The sequence below is a fragment of the Prosopis cineraria genome, unplaced genomic scaffold (genome assembly GCF_029017545.1).
Source record: "Prosopis cineraria cultivar Desert tree isolate PC_DT_omini unplaced genomic scaffold, ASM2901754v1 PC14, whole genome shotgun sequence".
NCBI classification, from domain to species: Eukaryota; Viridiplantae; Streptophyta; class Magnoliopsida; order Fabales; family Fabaceae; genus Prosopis; species Prosopis cineraria.
This window is the reverse complement of record NW_026555345.1, coordinates 28,862,937-28,877,547: the sequence shown is the minus strand read 5'-3', so window position 1 is coordinate 28,877,547 and position 14,611 is coordinate 28,862,937.

Genomic DNA, 14,611 nt, shown 5'->3' with positions numbered 1-14,611 from the left:
TTTTAAATTGAATTATGTAAGATAATAAAATCAATCAAAACTAGTTAATTGAGTTGATTTTTTTTCCAAAATATATTAAAAAATTCCAAAATTATTCTTAATTGAAGTCATTTACTTTTATCATAATATTGTCACCCCTTCTTGTAAATCGATGACTTCTTTAAAAGTATACCGTCAAATATGATATATTTTTTGGGACCAGAAAAGGGAAATATACTCCAACAGAAAGTGAAGTAACAAGAGTTAAGCCATAAGCCAAAGGCAAACAAACCACTACAAAAGATTAAAAGGATACTTTCAAATAAACTTATGAGGAATTAATTGCATGAAAATGAGGTAAAAAATTGCAAGCATGCAATGTGAAAAGGTTGATTAGAGTTGTGCAAGTAATCCGATATCCAAGTTTATCTAAAGTTGAGAATAAGGGTTAGGCTTTCAGATTTTGTTTAAATAAAAATTTTGGCTTGAAAAATGGGAGTTTTTTAAGGTAATTGAGTTTTTGGGCTAGCTCTAATAAGCCTTGAAAAAATAGACTTAGGCCTAGGTGGGTTTTCAAGCCCTGTTATTCCTTTTTTATTGTTACAATCTATGAAAAAATAGTTCACGAGGGAAAAACCTAAGGTTTAAACTTCTTTAATTTCTGATCTCTTGATTTTCACTCTCTCAGCTTGAAGATTGAAGATTTCACAGTCACTCGTCTGCTCTCTCGTCGACTGTCACTTATCTCTACGTCACTGGGCATCTTTGCTCTCTCGCTACCTGTCGGTCATCCCTACCTCATCGTTGATTTTTGCCTTACTCAGAGTCACTTAGCTCTCCCTCCCGCATTTGCTTGTCATGTTGCCCTTTACCTCTATTGCATCTACTGTCCCTTACGCCTCTCACGATGTGCTTTCCACTCATAGTTGTTGTCTTACCATGGGTGCTAAATAATTGATACTTTGATCTTTGATTGTTTTAGATGGAGTGCTTTGATTCTCACCAAGTTTAGTTAAAGTAATTTTTTCGGCCAATTAGAGTAATTACATTGATTTATTTTATGTTTTATTTTTTAATATTCTAATTAAATTGTAATATTAATTTTTGTAAGCGGGCTTACAAGCCGTGTAATATTTTGTCCTACTATCTAGACACTTAGCAAATAATTATTGAAGAACAAAGGCTATGCCTACTTTTTTTAATTCAAAGCATACTTTTTTTTGGTCTATCATAATTTAAAACATAACCAAATTCTAAAAATATTAATCCAAGCTAATTTATGGTGGACTACCGTCTAATAACTAAAGGCAAATAGAAAACAAAAGAAATATGGTCTAAAAAATGACAAGAGGTCCTATAGTCATGAAAAAAAGTAAATATAATCCTGCATGTATTGCAAGGAGTACAAGAGCCAAAGGCTCACTCCTCTGGCACCTTTCCTTGATTTTTTTTTCAAGCCTTCACTTTAAAAATGTTAAAAAAGGGGTGAGTACTAACGTCTCAGTAACCTAATGTTTAATCATACATGTACAAGCTACAATCACACAATTATACAATTAATATACAAGTGAGTTCATAAGATTTATTCAGTTATAACATAAAAATTTCATAGAAAATAACTCATAACATGTCAATATACAATACCAAAAATCTCCCTTATTACTCCATCCATCCTTATTCTGCTGATTAGAACCATAAGCTCAAATACGGTCTAGCCCACATGCTGGACTGACCAAGCTTCTCTGGTGGTTGAGATGGACCTAGCTAAAGGTACAAAACACGAGCCCAGATTATGGCTTCCCTCCTTTAAAAACCCCAACCAAGAGGTGTCACTGTCCCATATTCCCCTTTTACAAACCCGACTAGGTAAGTATTGAGGAATGGGGCTTTAAAGAGGCCAACCATTGTGCGTGTAGTAGAGGCAAACCATATGGTTATCGAATTGTATGTGTAAAAATCATCATCTCCTCTTCAACCTATCCCCCAATGCATACTGCACATAAACAACAATTACGTCGTATATAAGCATGCTTGAAAAGGAATAGACTTATTTTCAATCAACTCAATGTACAAGCATACTTGAAAGAAATAAATCACTCTTAAATAAAACATATCATTTCCATCAAATTACATTTATTAATAGGCATTTAAAAGCATGCTTGAAAAGAAACACTAATAACATATAGATGAGCTATAAGCATGCTTGACAGAATTTAAGTAACATATAAATTTTTTACAATAAAATTTATGATTATACACATTTATTGTCAAACACACAACTTGCACACATATGAACAAACCCTAAGCTACCCACTTTCTTTGAGCTAACAAGTAGCCATGTAGCAAAACTAAATAAGAAGAGCTCTCAGTGAGAGTCTACAGAAAGCACACACATATAAAATATTAATATATAATTTAAAACTATTAAAGAATTACTCCAAAGCTATTCTAAGGTCATCTTAAAACAATTCCAACTAGGACCTTAAAACTACTCTAAAGGGCCCAAAATTCTCTTCTTTTTTTCATTTAAACAAAAAAAAAAAATCATATCGCCTTCTAATTTAATTAAGTTATTAGAGTAGTCATTTTTCATGCTAAATTTTGACTGAGCAGAAGTTTCCCAATTCTTGAATCTAAAATCCCTAATCTTCAATTCATGTTAAATTTATATTAGGTTATATGTACGTGCATCCCATATATATATATATATATATATATAAGTTAAGGGGTGAAAGCTATAAAGGTAAGGAGAGAATTGAAGGCTAAAAGCTTGTTTGGAGATCTGTGCGTGTACACACATATAAGTATAAATTATATAGAAATTGATTGATTGAAGGTTGAGTGAGATGGCCAATTGAATAATGGCTTGCACCAGGGAGGCATAGCTAAAAGAAAAAGGACCCTCACGTACTGTGCGTATGTGCATATAGAACATATATAATAAATATTTGCATATAATTAATTAATTGATTGACAATGACTTGCGTGAGCCAAGAAAAATGAGCGCGCAAGAAAAACGAAAGAGAAGGAAGAAAAGAAGGAGAAGAAAAGAGACACCTGTGTGAGTCCTGAGAGGGTGGGGAGCAGTCAGCAGCCGTGGGAAAGGGACGAGAAAAACTAACAAATGAACATAGAAGTAGGGTTTTTTAGTAGGTTATGGTTTAGACTCTTAAATTTATAAATTTAAACAAATATTTTTTATTAATTATTATTATTTTTATAATATCTTTAAAGATAATGATCTGATATCTTTAAAACTTAACTAGATTATTTGATTTTTAATATTATGTTTGTATATATTTATGAATTAGTTTCAAACATTTATTAAATTTAATTACTTTAACTATTATACACACACATGCACTTAACTGTTCTATTATTTTAGACCCACTACTTAATCTTATGTCCTTTTTAAGGTGTTTATCAATAATTTAAGGTCAAATAAAATTTAGGATATTATAGGTCAACCTTGACCCTTTACGTAAAGGTTATTTTCTAGGATTTGGATGAATTTTAAAAAATTAGGCTTCAAGGCTTGAGCCCTTAAGAGTCGAACTTGTCCATTTTCCAACTTTAAGTTTACCCGACCCTATTCAAGTCATTCGAGCTCATTAGACTAGAAATTGAGCCAATGTTAAGCCTAGCTTAGCCTGAATTAATTGAGTATATAAGCGGATCCATGGAATACTTTTACCAATATTGATTAATTTTAACTAATCACTCCCTTTGTTTAAAAATATAAGACATTTTTTGAGGAGTTGGGTGTTTAAAAATGTAAGGTATTTTTAATCTTTTGAGATGTAATTATTGTTTTTGTTTTCAAAAGTGCCTCTATTGACAGTGACTTTATATTTATTATAGGGTGTTTAATAGGGGTAAATATAAAAAGATAAAGTTAGTTAGAAAGTAGGTAACTATTTTATTGAGGGTGAGATTTAGTTAAAAATACCTTACATTTTTTAACGGAGGGGGTACTTTAGTTTGTGCTATACAGTTAAAAGATTGATAAAAAAATTGCTATAAAATAAGAAAACATGTCCTTATAAAAAAAGGAAGAAATGAGCTATTAATTTCACTTTTATAATTTAATTTATTTTTATTTACATAGACAATAATTGTTATAAGAGGAAAACTTATATACTTACTTCTTTCGTTAAAAAATATAAGATATTTTTATTCAAATTTCACCTTTTAATAAAGTAGTTACCTAATTTCAAAACTATATTTTTATTTTTTTCTATTAAACACCATATAATAAATATAAAGTTACTATCAATAGGGATACTTTAAAAAAAAGGTAATGATTACACATCAAAAAATTAAAAATACCTTATATTTTTGAACATCCAACTCCTCAAAAAATGTGTTATATTTTTGAACGAAAGGAGCATCTCTTAACTTTACACACTTGAGGTCATTATTTTTAATTAAATTAAGACATCTATATCATTTATAAATTATTTATTTCATAATAATTTTTTGTTATTAATATTATTAATATATTAAAATTTACTCATGTTAATTTAATTAAATAAAACTATATTGAATATATAAAATTGAGCATTTAAATTTTGCCGGTGTCATAATTGTAGCTGCAGAACGAACGTTGCTTCAAACTTCTAAGCAAGCAGAAGTCAACCTTAAATTATAGTTTCAGAGAATATTTCAAAACTTCAAAGCTATTCTTCTTTTTTTTTTTTTTTTTGGTTGAGAAAAGGTTGTTATCTTTCTCAATTAATTGGTAAAGATGGCGAGAAAATTTTATGAATTGAAATTTGGAATGGAACCGATCAATTCTGCTCATCAAGTCTGTGAGAGACCCCTCGCAATTAATTAATTATACATGTTTGCCAGTATTCTACTAATTTTGTGGAGCCCTCTCTCCCCAACAACTACAATGAGCCGTGGAGGAAAGTGCCCATCCTATCCTCTATTGAATATTATTAATAATTAATTGCTAAAAATAACTATTTTGTATTTTTGGATATAAAAAGCGTTGCTGAGTACTTCTCTAATTATATTTATAAAATAAAGAGAGGACAAAATTTTGATTTTGTTTATATAATACTTGTCAACTTTTAATGTTTTTTTTACATTTTTATTTTTTTAAATACTTTAAATAAAAATATAAGTAATAAAATTTAAGAATACTCCCTCTTTTTCTATAAATAAGATAAAAAATTATATCACATAGTTTTAAAAAGTCATAAACTATAATAATTATATTTAAAAATAAATAAAAAATGAAAATACCTTATATTAATTAACATAAGTATATATTAAATTTTTTATTAATGTAAATTATAAGAAATAATTAATAAAATGTGTAATAAATATTTATTAAAATGGGTGATTTGATTTAAAAAATATAAGTAAAAAGTAATAGTTTCTCTAACAATAGAATATGGATGGAGTATTTGTTAGAGGTAAATATAAAAACTTATTAAATTTTAAAATAAAATTAATGAAGTTTAAATTTTTTTAAATTTTTAATGAAATATGCTAGAAATAATTTATAAATAAAATTAGAAAAAAAATATTTGAGTAGTTCTCCAATAATTGAATTCAAACATGAATAAAGATAGAATAATATTTTTCCATTTCTGCGCGTAATTTTTCTTTTTAGAAAATCTGAATAAAATTATTGAATACATCCGAGCGGATCTCCATACGGGTAAAGTCCTTATTTTGAAGTTATCCCATTGATGTCACACAGTGACATGTCTTTCTCCTATTAAGTTCCATTTTTAAATTACTATTTTTATTCTTTAAAAAACATTCAATATCAATACGCCCCGCCAAATTAATTTGAGCTTTTGTTGTGTGAGATTGTTATCATTAACGATAGGTTCATGAGTATCAAAGGGGTGCCTTTAATATTTTATTTAACATAATTGCATATCTCATAACTTATGGGTCGCGTTACATTAAAGTCAAAGGGCAAATGCATCCCCTGAGTTTGGAAAATAATTACAAAAAAAAAGTTTGTGTATTTCAATATTTTGCGTCCCTTCGTCTAAACTTAAAGATTTTGGGTTTAATTTTTATAATTATTTTAATTTATTAATTTTAAAATATTACACCCTATAGCCCAAGGTCTTGACACCGCCCCTGTAGGCCGGACTCAAACCAAATATTTTAAAATAAGCTAATTCAACTTTTACAACCAGTCGAATTAAGTAGCCCTCAATTTCATTTTCTAATTATTATCTCGTATGCAATTGAATTATACTTTATTTGGTCTTAATTATAGGACAAAGTTTTGAACCTCTATTCAATCCTAAATAAAAGGAAGAAATATAGTTCTTATTTTCCCTCAATATTGTTCCTTCTTAATTGCACTAGATTGTAATTCTTGTGCAAGTACAATTTATTGTGGGAATCAATTTTTGTGAGAGGCAAAATTAAAAAAGTCTAATATTTTTTTATAAATTTAAGAGTGTTAACTATCGTTCCTTAAAAATTATGAAATTGGTTAGCTTTAATTTGTTCCTGAATTAAAACAGAAACAAGTATTGCTTATCATTCTCATGAATAATTTTTATAATTTGAGAATGATTACTTCTAATTTATAAATTTGAGTAAATATTTTGTCGATGAATCCTGACTTTGAGAGAATCTCCTTTAATTTGAATTCATCAGAAACTTGAGTCAGAATTAGGATTAGCCGTAGGCAGAGGGAACTAGTGACAGGTTCATACTTTGTAAACATCAGGCAACAATGCACAAAAATTATTCTTGCATAAAAATACACATGTTAGTAGAATCTAAAAGACTAACTAATAACAACCTATTTCTACAGATTGAAAAAACATAGGATTAATTCTATTGTCAAGTTTTAAAAGCTACACAAACATGTATAAGACTCAGTGGGGTAGAGTCCTATATTATTTAAATCTACAAAATTATGTATTTTTTGTTGACAGGTAAATATGGATGGCCACTATCCAGTGCAACTATAGGTGCCTTCCAATTGATTGATGTCGCTGAGCTATCAAGTTCCAAGAGTTTGTGATATTTTTTTTTTTAAAAAACAATGAACCTGTTAAATTATTGTTGTTTTCTTTCTTTCTTTATTTTGTAATTAAGTATTGTTGTCTTCTTTCTTTTCTCTCTCCCTCTCCCTCCCCCCCCCCCTCTCTCTCTGTGAACGTATTGTTGTTTTCTTTTGTTAAAGTATCGTTGCTATTGAACTAATAATATACACCTCACAGTTCACACAATCAAATTCAACATGCACTGACGGGAACACGGAATTGCAACTTGCAAATTAATGGTTCAATGAATCCAACCAAACGATTCGTTTCATATTCCTTCAAAGATTTGCTTCCCACTGTTGAAATCATGGCTAGACAAAGGACACATACTATTCATAATAATTAATAACAAGGATTGTACGTGCTGGTAAAAAGAATTAGCCTCTCATAATTATTTGAATCAAGGTTTGAATATGTCACTAGAAAATAAACAGAAGGTGTCAAATGCTTCACTTTTTATAGTTGATCATTTTATTTACACCACTCTTATAATATAGGAAATTCAGTGGTCCTACAAAAATAGTTGAAGAATAAATTTGGTCTTTGACCCATAAAAAAGTACAGATACTACTAAACAAAATATCATATGTTTTTAGATTTTACTGATTTGTATTTTAAATTTAACATTTTTCTCATATATTAAACAAAGCATCAAGAATGTCTGGCCCGAAAGAAAATCTAAAGAATGCGCAAGCAATGAGTATACTAACTTGGTAGTTCAATCTAAAAATAAAATAAAAGAAAATAATCACACACGGATAGTTCCGTCACTTGAAAATGGTTGAGAAATAAAATAAGGGGTTTAATACTTGCGGATTTAGAAAATATGCAAAAGAATATTGTGTGACGACCTGCAAGCGCGTGTAGCATTAGGCTTTATACACAGCGAGTGGGAGGTGAAATGACAAAAGATGACGTCACCTGCACTTGAGGGACGCCCCTCAGTTCGCTTTGCCGACTCGGGCGCCGTAAAGAGGCAATCCAATGGAACGAGATATAAATATCACGACCGTTCAATCCAACAAAGGATAAGGATTTGACACGTGCTAGCTACCCATTTGTGGATATGGCTTGACTAGTCAAGACGACCCCTTGTGGCCTTGTCAAGATGCATTCCTATGGACTGAATAAATCCCAGCCGTTGGATTAAGACGTAGGTGTGCTAATACACGTGTCAATCACTGGCTTGGCGGGATGGCTTAAGTCGTCAGGATGTTCCCACGTGCAGTGAAGTAACCAACTGATGACAATCCTTCTATTTCCTAACGCAAGATATGAGGATAGATGATGCTATTATAGGGATAATGTTGGAATGCTAACGTGATTTTTTAGGAGATTTAAACCGTTTTCTTAAATCTTTTCCGACCCCTTTCTCAATTAAATTGATGTGTCTGACATTTTTTTTTATTAATAACAAAACGAAAAATAAACGATCACAGCAAAAGCAAGAAAAAAGCGTCTCACATATTGAATTCAAGGGACTAATAGTATTTAGTATAGATAAATTCAAGTAGAAAAGATAGAGACATGTCACTTTAATGATAAAATATTTAAAATTTAGCAGATATTAAGTGGACGATGCATTGTTTATCTCTACACGTATGTAGAGTATGGTTATGTTTGTTTGTTTGTTTTACCAATGTTATGTACTGTCTTCATTTTAAATTGTAAAATATTTTTAAAGAAATTTCTCTCTATTAAAATATAAAATATTTTGAATAAATTAAATGCATTAATTTTAATATTATTTTTTATAATTAATTTTTATTTTTTTTCTTTTCAATTTATTAAATTATGAATATTTTTAAAATTTTATATTTTTATTTTAAAAAAATAAGATTTTTAAATATATTTAATAAAATTTATTGATATACAAGTTCTTGTCTAAAAATACTTTATAATTTAAATTAAAAGGAGTAATATATAATCATATTTACAGCACTATCGATATTAAATGTGAGCATATTTTTTAATAAAGATTTAAATTTTAATTCATCATAAAAGATTAACTAATATCTTCCATCAGACCTAATTTTCCGTTGGTAATATTATGCTTTTTACATAATCTGAAGTAACTAATTAAGTAATGACTGGACCTTGGTTAGCATTGTTGGCCCAAATTAAATAATAAAAAAAAAAGACCTGGGTGAGATCTGTGAATCTCCAAAGTAGGTCCACTTTTTATAATAGATTTTGTTACAAATTTTTATTTTATATTGGTAGTGTTTTCCCCTGGTTTTAAAAGGTTATACATTAAACTTTTTTTTTAAATAAACAGATGACTATTATTAATTAACAAAAACCACTGCAAAGGAAAAAGAAAGAAAGAAAGACCAACGTCATGGTGCGGAGCTTGTAAAGTAGAACCCTGAACGAACTGTCGAAACGAGGGCCTAACAAACTTACTTTTTTTTCCCCGAAAAAAAAAAATACTTAAAACAAGGTTAAAATTACATTGTGCCCCCGGGAGAGAAGGGGGGAGGGGTGGGTTTTAAAAGTTAAAAGTTAAAACTGCCGGAATATTTTTCTTTCATGAACGTTGGAATTTTTTTCAGATATACAATTAATTAATTAATTATTAACTTCATGATAAATCGGCTCTTTTATTGCCTTGTATTGATGGTGATGGGGTCGCCACACAAATAAGTCCATGGAAAACTAGTATCAAAGAATCACTAGATAAAATTCATATCAATTAAAAATTAATTAATTTTAAAATTGAACTACAGTTTTTTAATTATTGATTGATATTAATTTATTTTATTAAAAGACCAAATTGCTTGTAAAGAAAAAAAAAAGCCACCCCCACTATTATTAGCGTTGGCCGTCGAACTTCTTGCTAGCAACGAGATCATCGAGGCCCCTTGCCACCAATAGGGTCACTAGTGGTTGGTCGTTGGAGGTCTAGCACTAACGATATTTTTATTCAAGAATAATTTGTTTAAGCGACAAGGGAAAGGATTGATTCTATGACTTGGCCATTTACTTTTCATTATATATGACAAAAAAAAAAAGTAATAAACTAAGCTTATAATCACTTTTATGCTATAATATAATAATGTGTTGTTAATTTTCAAGCAGTACTTATTATTTTACTAATATTACTTGTTAACTTGATATGATCAATTATAAGTTGAAGACTTTAAAACTTTATACATTTTACTTGTTAAAAATTTGAATGTATTGTTCATAAATAAGTTGTTGTTAAAACTTAAATAGATATTTGTCGATAAAAGACTAACGCATATAATTAAGTCTATTGTATCAATTTTTTTAAATTGTTAAAACCTGAATATATTGTTGTTAGCTTTGAATGAATTGTTGTGAAAATCTAAATGTATGCTTGTTGACAGAGGACTAACATTGATACAATTAAGCTCATCTTATCTATTTTTCTAACTTATTAAAGCTCAAATGGTCTGTTGTTAATTTACAATGAGTGGTTGTTAAAATCCAAATGGATATTTGTTGATGAAAAACTAACATATGTAATTATGCCCATCCTATCTGTGTTTTCTAGCTTGTTAAATATTGAATGAACTGTTGTTAATTTCAAATGAACTGTTGTTAAAACCCGAATGGATACTTATTGATAAAAAATTAATAACATGTTTAATTATGTTCGTCTTATATGTTTTTTTAACTTGTTAAAGCCCGAATGAACAGTTGTTAATTTCAAATGAGTTATTGTCAAAATTCAAATAGATACTTGATGTTGATGATTAAAAGCATGGGTCTCATGGAACAAGTGTATAAACAACAAGTCATTTATTAACAATAGTCTATTCGAACTTTTAATAAGTAAAATGCATGAAGTTTTAAAACTTTTAATTTGTAACTTCTATACTAGATTAACAAGTAATGTTAGTAAAATAACAAGTGTTTAGAAATTAATAAGACACTGTTATGTTATAACATGAAGGTGGTTAAAAGCTTAGTTTGCTACTTATATATATTTTTTGCCATATATAATTAAATGGTTTGATGGCCTAGTGGCCACTAAGTTTTTTAGATTGTTAGGGAGTTATGGAATCAAACCCATGTCATTGACGGTGGAGCTCCAATAAGTGGTCGTTGGTGACCTCGTCGATGGTAAGGGTTTCGGTGATCTTACCACCAATAGGGGGCTAGTAGCTAGTGCTATTAATAATGGGAGTATTACATAACAAATTAATATCAATCATTACAATGCAATTTCAAAATTAATTAGTTTAATTAGTTCTTGACTAATATAAATTTTGTTCAATAATCCTTCACAGCTATTTTCCCTAAGTCCATTTAAATAAAGGTTCAACATATAACCTCTTAGTAGTTGGTATTTTCCATCACAAAGTTAACAAAGTCAGAGAGCATGTTAGAAGATAATTAGTTACTCCCTTCATTGCTTTTTTTAAGAGATTGTATGTTAAAAAATATAAAATATTTTTAATTTTTTAAAATATAATCATTACTTTTTTTATCATTCAAAAGCACTCTTATTGAATAAATTATTTTATATTTATTTTAAGGTAAAATGTTTTATTAAATAGGGGTAAATAGAAAAATATAGGTTTAATTTAAAGATAAATAATTATTTTATTATGAATGAAATGTAATTAAAAATATTTTATATTTTTAAATAAAAGAAGTAATAATTAATTTTAAAGTGATTACTAACTTGATCTCCCAGACGATGAAATATTGTAATCAGGATCGGACCTAGATTACCCCTTGGGGGACCGTGCCCCTAACGCTTGGGAAATTTTCTTAATTATTTTGCTATACTCCTCAATATTTTGATTTTGACTTTTATTTTTAATCTCCCTATTTTGCACTACTTATTTTTTACACCTGTTTGTGTTGCCCTTTTCAGTTAATAAAATAAAACTCTTTTTAAACATTAATTACTCTTATCTATCTCTCTTTATCTTTATAGGTAATAGTAGATAAAAATATGAATAAATTATTAATTTCTTTTAATTTTTATCATAAACCATTTTTTTAAATCACAGAAGCATGATTTTTTTTCACAAGACAAAACTTAGATACTTAGCTTTATTATTTAATATACTTTTATCTAATCAAATCAAAATAAGTAAATTTTAATATATTAATAATATTAATAATTATAATTTATTATGGAATAAATAATTTATAAAAAATATACAAGTCTTGATTTAGTTGAAACAAACATAGTAATGATCTTTTTCAAAGTCAATGTATTGATTATCATCAAAATGATAACGTTCCTTTGATATTAATTTAAGTTTTATAAACGATTTGTTATCTTAAAATTTTTATCAATTCTATTATAAAACTATTTTTAATGCTCTGGTTTCGCCACTGTGTGCAATTGTTAGTCAAACTAGCGACTCACCAGCTAAAACACAATTTCTTTGTTTTCTTTTTACTATCTTTGAAAAATTGAAGAGGCTTGTGAATTTCCCTTCTCTCAAAAGGATCAGGATTATTATTAAGTCTATAAAATCATCTTTGCTGCCGTATATGGGATTCCTTAATCACAATTAATAAACCTTCTGTAATTATTTTATTTATTAATGGGATACTATTACGAGTTGAACTCTGGTATCAACTTAAAAGTGCATTTAAGGCCCCGTACCAACGAAGAAAAAAGAGAGAGAAAAGTATATTCCCTCTTTTAAAACGAGGGAAGAATATGAATAGGTAGATAGAGACTGAAAATTATACGTACGAAATAGCAATAATAACAATAATATTTGCTTATTGTTGGGATATTTTTGCGCCACATAAGCTACTTTACAATGTTCTAGAACTGCATGCATATTTTATGCGCACCAACTTCAGCCCTTCTTAGCTGTTTTATTGTAAAATGGGTGGGTCATCTAATGGCGAATTGTACTATGCTTTTTTTTTTTTAATGAAGAGCACTATTTTTTTTTTTTGCAGCAAACAAATGAAGGGGATTTTCTCACATTTTTTTGCTAAGAATCTTATACAGTTTTTTTTCCCTTTGTATTTGCTTAAGCTTCTAAAACATATCAGTATAGACTCAGTTTAGAGTATACTCCACAAACTAATTAGCGCTAATTCCTAAAACTTAAGCTTTTTTATATAGTTATGGTTAAAATTATTTAAGTACTCCCTCAACGTCATATGTTCTCTCCTTTAAAAGGAATCTCCACTAAAAAGATTTTTAATACTTTTAAGGAGATTCCACCCTATCCTGATCAGAGATTTTTTTTTTTTCAATTCTACTCCTGAATTATTTGTGTCTGTCCCAAAATTTGAATGATTTGCTTTTTTTTTTTTTTTGTGTATCGAATGTCGCATGAGTGGGTCATATAATGAGGGGTACTATGCTTTTTAATGAAAAGTATTTTTCGACCTCTTTTTTCATTTTTTATAACAAAATTTATAATTTTTCTCTGTATTCTAAAAACGTTTTTTTTTTGTATTCACAGGAATTCGAATAAACAATGAAGAGACATCTTAGTCGTAAGAACTGATCCAATTTAAAAGCATTAAAGAATGTGCTTGAATATTAGTTTTGGATGCCCATCGAGTTTTATAAACTCAGTTTCCATTGAATGTTTGTTAGTTTTTTTAATAAAAAAAAAAGCCTTTAAGGGGTTTTTTGTTGTTGCTAAATTAGACTTTTTTCCTGAGAAGTGCTAATCAAATCCTAGTTTTTCCAATGCATGTAAGCATTTGCTTTTGTTAAATTATATATACTCTTTAAATTGACTTTTCCTAACGTCATTTTACACAATTGATATTTAAACATGCTTGGACAAACAAATTACTGCTAATCACTCTTTGATCTAGTGGCACTCATTCTTGTGATCCTATCCCTTGATGCAAGAGGTTGAAGGATCAAATTTGAGACCAACAATCTTGTGTACATGGGCATTGTTGTATGGTGTGTGCTGTACATCTATTCAATGTGAGAATTTATCATTCTTCCTTAGTTATTGAAATGATTCCTCACATTTGGTTGTAATAATTAAAATCAGGTCAATCTAGCAAATTAAATTGGTAAACCATTGAATCAAAGTTTTAACTGATTGAACCATTATTTTAACTAATTTAATGGATTACATTGTCCATTGACTGATATCTTGAAAAACCTAAAAGTATTACCATCACCTATTTAAATTAATCTAAACCCCCATTGTGTGGGACCATTATTATCGGCAGTAATCTCACAGATATCTTTAACATATTACTTAATGTGATCCCAAGGCTCAAATTTAAAATTCTAAGATAAATTGGTTTAACTTTTTCAATCATGCTAAATGAAATCTCCAGAACATTTTAATAATCGAGGTGGTTTTCAGTGCTTATTTTCTTATCTTGATTACTTGACATATATACTCTCTCTGTTCTAAATTGTGTTACACTTTTAAATAAAATCTCACATATCAATAAATTTTATTAAATACATTTAATAATTTTATATTTTTAAAATAAAATATAAATTTTTAAAAATATCCATCATTTAATGTGTGAAAAAGAGAAAGGACAAAAATTAATCATAAAAATAAAAAATAATATTAAAATTAATGTATTTAATAAAATTTTAATTTATTTTAAAATTTTTTATATTTTAATTTTTTTAAAAAATATTTTATAAT